Source organism: Aotus nancymaae, unplaced genomic scaffold (genome assembly GCF_030222135.1).
Source record: "Aotus nancymaae isolate 86718 unplaced genomic scaffold, 86718_ANA_hifiasm-v0.15.2.pri h1tg000041l, whole genome shotgun sequence".
NCBI lineage: Eukaryota > Metazoa > Chordata > Mammalia > Primates > Aotidae > Aotus > Aotus nancymaae.
Window position 1 is genome coordinate 16596253 of NW_026988455.1, and position 9379 is coordinate 16605631.

The 9379-nt window shown below is 41.8% G+C and overlaps 1 long non-coding RNA gene across 2 annotated transcripts; it reads right to left on the reverse strand.

The window, feature by feature from the left end:
- Nucleotides 1-320: 320 nt before the first annotated feature.
- LOC135268670 (uncharacterized) lies at nucleotides 321-7899 on the reverse strand. Of its 2 annotated transcripts, XR_010337004.1 has the most exons (6): nucleotides 7725-7899; nucleotides 6189-6339; nucleotides 5465-5539; nucleotides 4300-4350; nucleotides 3793-3909; nucleotides 321-1439 (listed from the first exon to the last, which is right to left on the reverse strand). It is a non-coding gene; the product is annotated as an uncharacterized LOC135268670 (long non-coding RNA). The 2 variants fall into 2 exon arrangements; XR_010337003.1 differs by lacking the exon at nucleotides 7725-7899 and having other exon boundaries at nucleotides 6189-6483.
- Between the last annotated feature and the right edge of the window lie 1480 nt (nucleotides 7900-9379).

The following is a 9379-nucleotide window of genomic DNA, read 5'->3' on the forward strand; positions in this document are numbered from 1 at the left end:
AGGACATGATTTCTAGTAGCAAAAAAGCAACTGATTTTATGAAATTCTGTCTAATGATGTTGTTTAACTCATGGATCCTGCATCTGATGCCTGCTTTTTATCCAGTCCTTTCAGCAGCCCTTTGTTAGCAGTCACTCAGGTTATACTGTATAATGTGTTTTAACTGCTTTGTACGTTGTGTTTCTTTCTCAGCTGAAAGGTGTATTACCACTTCATGATTTAACAAATCTTTCTCCTCCTCTTCCTAAAACAATGAACCTGATCTGATGGAACATATGAAAGTAGGACAAAAATGAACTGCAAAAGCTTTCTGCAGAATCTTCCAAGAACCATAGCAGTTTATTTTAGTCAGATAAATACTAGGCAATTCATCCATATTTGAAATATTAATAAGTATGGAGCAGAGGGTTGATCCTTCCTCTTGGTATTTTACACCACCTTCCTTATGTAGGAGGCACTTTATTTTTTAATCTTGATCTTTTGAATATATACATAATGAAATTCTTCTTAGAAAAGCAGGAGCAATATACATGTATCTTAATCACTGTAATTCTTACAACAGAAACCAGATAAATCTTAACTGCTCTGTAACCAAAAAAATAATATAATTAAAAATACAATAACCATGTGATACTGTTTACAATGACAGTAAGTCAAACTCAGTAGGTATGCTTTTTATATCTATAATGGATAGGCAGGAGGAGAGAGAGAGAGACTCATTGTCTGGATTCTCTAACAAGGACTCCATCTACCAATTTGAAGATAACACATTAATTTTGACAAGACAGAAGACAATTATGTATTCTGGTACCTCTATTTTCTTTTTTCCTCTTACTACTGCCACCAAGCCTACTTGCCTCCATACATTTAGGCATATAAAGTTTTTACTGTATTCTGAACTAGAATTATTGAACCTAGGGACTGTCTATACATGCTTTCTTTGATGAAAAAGCATTTCTTCTTGTTCATATTACTATAGATTCTATAGCAGAAATTACATTTTAAAGAATGTAATTGCTTTTATTATCCCCTTGTATTTTGAATAAGCAAAACACCAGACTCCCCACCTTCTGGAAACTTCAAGATTCTGACAGGGACTCAGAAGCCAAACAAATTATCTGGAGATAATTCAGTTATACAATCCATTAAATAAAACAATAGAGTCTGCAGCTGAGCTATTAAAAAGAGTAGAGCAATTTTTATTTCAATAGCTACATTTTATTTCCTCTTCTGAGTGACTGCTAACAAAGGGCTGCTGAAAGGACTGGATAAAAAGCAGGCATCAGATGCAGGATCCATGAGTTAAACAACATCATTAGACAGAATTTCATAAAATCTAGTTGCTTTTTTGCTACTAGAAATCATGTCCTTTTGTCAACTTGTGGTCACTTCAGCACTTCTGCTGATATAATTTGCTCCAGCTGCAGAGAATAGCTGGCCTGCAAATCAAGAACCAGAATGAGGACAGGCAGGAATAACTCAATGGCTTGGATAATGTGCAAATCACTACACTTCTTCCTATCAGTCTACTAGTTTTTTCAGAATATTTGGAAGAGGAAAGATTTATCTTTAGCAAAACAGCCAATCAGCCTCCTTCTGAAGAACTGGTTTTTTTGATTATCTTCTCCTGAAGCCTAACCCTCCCTGCAGTAATGCTTTATAATCATGACATTATGTAATTTTTTAAACTTCTATTGCCCACTATAGAGTAGCAATTCAAACACCTAATATTAAATAGCTACTGCTTTTGTTAACTGCTCCCTAAAAAACATCCCTTAGATTTAAAAATATTCCTGAGCATTACTGTTTATTATTTTTGCATTTCAAATGCATCTATGTGGCCTGGAATGTACACATTTACAAAATAATATATATCACTCTGTCAAGAAATGGCTTTATAGCCTCAGTTATGGAGGCAATATGGTTCCAATCAAATATGAAATATAATACTACCTGTTGATTTAAGCGTAAGTTAAAATGGTAGAGGCTTAACTAGTCATTCAGCATTGAACTTCACCCTGATTAGAAACTCTATTGATTTACATTGAAATCAATTAGAACTGGATCCCAACCATTTAAAATTCAGCCATAATTGAATACTCAATAATCACTTCATATATAATGCAGGTGCGCTGATAGTCTCTTCTCTTGACATGGCAATTTTCCAGGGCCAGGTGCAATCATAACTTCAACCTCATTATGTAACCTGTCACCTTCTAAAATTCATTGCTGCACTAAGTACCAAACCCAAGTGTATGGTTGGAATATTTCCCTTCTCTTTTCTGCATAAACTCACCTGGAAAATTTTGTGATTATACAACATGTTTTTAGATACCATTGTTTTAGAAAAGACAAAGGTAATGAATGTGCCACATACTAGTAGCACCAACTTCATTTACCTTTTCACAGAATTGTGCAGTGAGATGGAGATTACTCCCATACCCCTTTCTGTTCCTCTTTTGTTACATGTTGCTGAACTGAATTTGCCAAAACTCATAATTCTGTTAACTCCTAGATCAGAATGGAAGTTATAACATTTTATGAAATGTATGTGGGTAATTTTTACCAATCCAAAAAGCTTTAGAAGTTTGCTTCTGCTAGATGGAGACTAGTGAACCTCATGGGTTGTAGCCTAAAGAAACAAGTTTTAATTTCTGAATGACACATTTTTATTACTGCTCACTTGTTGGTGGGTGGCAAAATTGTGGTTTCTTTAAAATAGAATCTAAGTTTATGTGATATTGACTAACAAATCTACAATGTTTAATTGTTATATCAAGCAACTGTCTTTGTTCAAATAAATGAGAAACAACTTGAATGACTTGCAAGAGGTTTTTACCTCTCTGAGAAAGAAAAACATCATGGTACAAAATAAGTGGGTTTTGAAAGCTGAATTTTAACATCTCTGATCACACTTTTCTAATTCTGCCCATAACTGGTCTCATTAGAAGTAAGGCTAAATCCAAAAAGTAGGTGAAAGGAGAGAGGCTTAAAATTGGTGAAGTCACTCTTGAATGGGAATGAGTTATTTTATGGGTCTATATTCATATCTCAGAATAAGCCATTCTTTTATCATCATTAAGTCAAAAATAGTTGTAGCAGTGAACAAAATGTGTGGGGCATGTTTAAAATGACAGTACACACAGACATGCTTTAAGGTTACCAAACTGCTATTGGATACAGCTAATGTGCAGCATCAGCTAAGATTCCTGATTAATATTATGACTGCTTAAAAGAAAAATGTACCAGACTAAACAAAGAAAGAAAAATAAAATAAAAAATAAAATCTAGCTAAGCCATCTTTTCACTTTTATTTCATCAGAGAGAAACATTTAACATTTATTTTGATAAGCAGTCAGAAAGTGCTAATTAAGTTCTTGTCAATAAAACCTCTGTCTTCTCACCATGGCTCATAAATTTCAACATTTAGAATATGCTAACACAGCTTAGTAACTTCATTGTTTTGACAGAAAACATCACAATATTAGTACAAAGTGTTTAGATCAAATTGCTTTTATGGCCTCTAAAGAGAGAGCTTTGTGTCAACATCTCTTGTCAAGAGAAACATAATTCCCTGTGTCAGATTATCACTCTACTTTATATCTAAATCCAGAGCATAGCTAGTGTGGGAGCTTAATAAGTGGATAAAATCTGTTTCTGAAGTACTGTTTCAACTAAAGAATATTTTAAGAAAGGTCCTACCCTGCAATTATTTTTACATTTTTTTCTAGGATAAGAAAATAATAAACATGGACAGTTAACCCCTAGACAAAGTTTTAGCATCCAACTTACCTGACAAGATTTTCCTTGTCTCCGGGTCCACTGCAAAGTTGCATATCAGTTCTTCAATCTTCAGCCTTGGGCTTCTTTTGCAACACAGACTGCCTTTGTCTTCTCTCTCTAGGAACTCTTTTTTATTTATTTATTTATTTATTTTTTTATTGCATTTTAGGTTTTGGGGTACATGTGAAAAACATGCAAGGTTGTTGCATAGGTGCATACGTGGCAGTGTGATTTGCTGCCTCCCTCCCCTTCACCTATATCTGGCATTTCTCCCCATGCTATCCCTCCCCAACTCCCCACCCCCCCGCTGTCCCCCCCTCCCCCCCAACAGACCCCCGTGTATAGTGTTCCCCTCCCTGTGTCCATGTGTTCTCCTGTTCTAGGAACTCTTTCCAGCCATACAAGGCATAATAAAATGAAACATAACAATTCAAAATCAGGATATGCAGGAAACAATTTTAAGCAAAAACATTTCCCAAACTTAACGCTGTATAAAAGTGCTTAACTTATTCCAACCTCATGTTTTTCTTCCTCAGGAGAGAAGCCATGTTTTCCTCTGCTGGTTCTCTGAAGAAAAAATATGCATATATCTAATGTTTATTTAATGATTAAAAAGAAATTTCCTTTGTTCAACATTCTTGCTTAAGTTAGGTCCTTGAAAACTTAGCTATTTCTAATTAATACTATATAGGACCACTGTATTTTGTTACCATTTATGCAACAGGAATTAAAAAGTAACAAATTCGATATACTTTACAGTTCTTTACTTGTAAATCACCATGTAACTGATTGAAGAATTCTACAAAATTATTTTAAAGGATTTTCTCAACATTTCTTAATTATCTATAATTATGACTTACTCAAAGCATTTAAGGTTTCATAACTTATCACAAATGACTTCTACAGCTGAAATGCTAAACCTGGGATAAACTACACACATTGTTTGCCCACATGTATGCATGTGCATCCATGTTTATGTAAACAAATAATTTCTAAGCTACCAAAAAGAGCAGAATGAAGAGGTCTCACATATCCTAATTCCTAGTTAATGTAAAACCAATTAAAATGTCTTATGAAAGATCATTTTAAACTAATTCATCTAAAATTCTCATCCTATATTTCAGAATACATTTACCATTCCAAAGATCGAATTGAAATGTTTCAAAGAACTCTAACTGCATGGGTATTTGCTGCCAATATGTTAGAAACCTCTGCCAATCACAGCACAGTCTCTGTGTAGATTTTGTAATTCTCATTTGCAGACCACTGTTCCTTAGAGAGTGGAAGAGAAAGCAGGCCCTGCTCCCAAAAATTACTCAGTCAGCTGCGATTAAGGAACTTCCCAAGCTAGAGTAGATAACAAATAATTCTAAACAGAATTACATTATACTCTAAATATATTCATTTTTTCTTACATTACTGATATTTCACTTCTTTATGATACCAAGCCCACTGTCATTTCATACCATGGCTAACTCATACCATGTAATCTGTCCTGAGACAACTGAGAGTCAAGTAAATTATTCATTTCTAAAGAGTAAATTTATGAATTATTGATCTGTCTCTTTTTATATTGGACATCAGTGTGTTTTAATTATATTACCAACGTAATTAGGAAAAAAAATGGAGAGGATATTGAGAAAAGGCCTTTAAATGCAGACCCTACATCTCCAATTCTTACCTCAAAAGAACAATACTGAGACTTGCTCCTCCAAATGTCAATCATGACCCATAATCACTGGCATCTCCTGAGTGGCTACAAGAAATACAGAATCTCAGGCTCACTCCCACACATGAATTACAATCTGTCTTTTAACAAGAATCCTAAGTGGAGGAAACACACATAAGTTTAAGGACATCAATGTAGCCCCTCAAGGGGTCCTGCGGATGGGACAGCTAGGATCCCTCCAGCCCTAGATGTGCCACAGGACCAAGGGCTCTTGAAGGAAATTGATTGCAGGTGTGTTGCGCCTGTCTTGTTTCTCGAGGAGTGACCCACCTCGGGATGGGCAGGTGATTATGACACCTGCAGGTGGGAGACAGACCCCATTACACTGAGGCTTTAGAAAGCACCAGGAAAACAAAGAACGTGGGGTGCCACAGCCCCCAAACTGAGCCAAACGCAGACCGCAGCTGAAGGTAAGCAAACTACAGAGAAATGGCACTGGAGTGCACTGGCCACACTCGTGTCAGCATGACACACCCACAAACACACACGCTCACACTCAACACACTCAGAAAGATACACGCATACACACACTCACACACACAAAGACACACAGAGACATCCACCACTTGCACGGAAACACACACCGCCAGGCAGCTCCTGAGGCTGCAGGGTACTGCTCTCTGCCGGGAAGCCCCTCGGGGACAGAGCAGCCCCGCCGCTGGCAGGCAGGCCGTACCTGGAAATCCCAGCCAGGAGGGCTTTCAGCGAGGGGTAACTTCACACTGTCTGGGCAGGCCTGAGGCATCGTGGGGATTCTTGGGGATCACCGTGAACATCCTTGAAGCCCCTTGTGACCTTTTCTCACCCTGGTTCGGGCTGCCGGATTCCTAAAATCGCAGGACGTGGTGATGATCCAGCGGAAAAAGGGGACCGTTGCCCAACGCCGAGGCACTGCCACAGAGGGCCCCTGCTTTGCTAAGCAGCTGAGACCGTTCCCCAGGCAACAGTGGCTGTCACTGTGACGCTAGCCCCGGCTCAGCGCTGGCGCTTGTGACAGGCTGCTTGCGCATGCGCTTTCGCGTGCCCAAGCAATGTTGGCACTGTCCAGCTGCTGCCAGACAGGTACACGTTGGAGTGGGTGGCAGGGGAGGTGCCGGGAAGGAGGCTGCGTGCCACCGCACCAGAGACACAGGCCTGGGAATTGAGATTTTCTCCTCTGCTATTAGCATCTCCTGGGAAAACCAATAATGATCCTCCCTGCTACCTCAACATCCACATCCGTGAAAAAGGCGCTGGTGAGGGCGATATTTTCACGAAGCCACAGTCCATGTCACCCCCTACAAAGCTCTGAACTTGTGCACTGGCGGGCCAGGCAGCGGATTTCTCCCCAAAGTGTCTGAACTGCTCTCTGGCTGGAAGGAAAAGAGGGGAGCGGCACAATGGACAGCGTCTGGATCTCAGGCCTGTTCCCACAGCAGCTTAGGAAAGCAGGCGGCTGCCTGGGCTGGAGAAGGCTCGATGCCCAGTAAAGACCTGGGCAGCAGCTGCGGGAGGGAACCCAGCTGATCAGCGGGAAGTCGGGTTAGGACCACACAAGTCTGAATAGGACACGGGAGAGGTACACTTCACAGCGCCATGCCCTCCTCACTGCTCAACCTGGACCTGCCCCTCCTGTTCCTCTCCAGACTCAATTCCCATGGCAAGGAAGTGCAGGCAATCAGTAGCCAACATCGCTGTGGAAGCGGCGAGGTCCACATTGCCCTGGCAAACCCTCCTGTGTTGACCGCCTCCTCGCATTTCACCTGCTGGGATTCTAGTTCAGCAGACTTGCCACTAACGGGCGGGGAACCTTTAAGAGGTACAGTTTCCAGCCCCTGGCTAGGCGTGTGCCTCCGCTCTTCCCCCAGAACTGTGCCCCTTCCCCGATCCCGTGACATGCTGGGATTGTAGTTTAGAAGCACTTTAAAACACTAGCGAGAGCGGTGAAGAGACCACAAGTCCCAGAATGCACAGCGAGGCCAGCACAGCCCGGCTTCCCCCTTCAGGGCTGTGGGCTGCCCCACGTTCCTGCCGGCTGTGATTGTAATCTTGTTGCCCTGCGATTAAAAACCTGGAATCTAATGAAAGACGACAACTCGCAGTATGCCAGGCATAGCTACGGCTCTCGAATCCGGACCTCCGCGCGTCCAGAGCAGTTCTGCCATGCCAAGGGTCCCTAGATGTTCCCAAATCTCTCCTGCCTGTCACAGCGGGACAGGGTTGCTGGTCTTACCTTGTAATTATGCCATAAATCTCCCTAACATGCTGGCTTCATGCTCAATCAGTGCCAGCAGTTTGATTTATCACTGAGCAGCAGGGGACCTGGAGCTGCTCACAAACCTGTCAGGGTTGCCATAGAAATGATCCTCCCTCTGTAGCTGGACTCACCCCGTCCCCTTCCTCCACCCCATCCGTTCTCCTCCTTCCCTCCTTCCCTTGGCCCCGCCTCTCCCCTCGGCCCTGCCCCTTCCCTTCCCTCAGCCCCTCCTCTCCCCTGGACACTGCCCCTTCTCTCCCTGCCCCTAAAACGCTCCCTCGGACATGCGCAGTGTAGTCCCTGCGTAGAAATGGGGTTAATGGCCACGTGTCTGACAGTTCTTGGACTTCTTGGGATCCCACACTGACAGTTCCCTCGTGAATGTCTGAAACCCTCAGGTCACTGACAGAAATGGATATACACCGTCCCTGAACCTGCAGTTGCCTTTTCAAAGCCACCATTTCCTCTATTATCTGGGCTGTCACAAATCCTCCTATGCACCCCAAGAGCACCCTTTGGACCTCGAGCCATCAGCATGGCCCACTACTGGGTCAGGCCTCAAACAAAGATGCTTCTGACATTCTAATAAAATATACAAAACGTCACAGTGAAAAGCCTGACCCTGCTGCATCCAGTCAGGATAACAGCCACAGGGAAGGGAGCCCCTTAAGCACTTTCGGAGCCACATCTACCACTTCTTTTCCCTGACCCAGGCTGGTTCCCAGGTCTTGGGGTCCTAGTGTGAATCTCCAGTTAACGCAGGTGGGTGATCAGAGATCCCCGTGGTCCCTCCCAGAACATGAGAGAAGTTTGTGTGGTGAGGTCATGAAACACAGTGTCTGTGTTTCTGTTGTGAATCAGGGCTTTCTTGGAAACACGTTTAATTTCCCTTTTTAAATATCCCTTTGGGACCACATTTAATAATTTGCTGGTGGAACTTAGCAGTGATAATTCGTTGAATCCATTTTTTCTCTTTTTTGAGACAGAGTCTCACTCTGTAGCCCAGGCTCTAGGATTCGATCTAGGCTCACTGCAACCTCCACCTCTCAGGTTAAAGCGAGTCTCCTGCTTCAGCTTCCCCGGTAGCTGAAATTATAGGCACATGGCAACACGCCTGGCTCATTTTTGAATTTTTCGTAGAGATGGGGTTTCATCATATTGACCAGGCTGGTCTCAAACTTCTGACAAGTGATCCACCTCCCTCCGCCTCCCAAAGTGTTGGGATTACAGGCGTGACCCAGCACTCCTGGCCTGAACACATTTTAACATTTAGTTTTTCAGATTAACTCGAAGTACTCTAAGACTGCGCTAATGAAACTAGAAGAGGCACAGCCTCAGCTCCATGCAGGATGGATGCATAAAAGCAGAATCTCCGTGGGATGTCTTTCTGGAGCATCAATATTATTGCAGATTTGGAAGAAGCAAATTTAAATAATTCCCAATTTAAGACACTGGAAATTTAAGAGAAAACTGGAAAGTCATCTGCCTTTAATAACTGTCAATCATCTGTGCCTAAGTCAGACTTTCTCCAAGAAAATAAAAGGAACTCTGAGGAGAAACTATTTTTCATTCTTCTAAGTAATTAAAATTAGAAATCACAGAAAGTCAGTAGAAAGCTCTGCCCTGCCAGT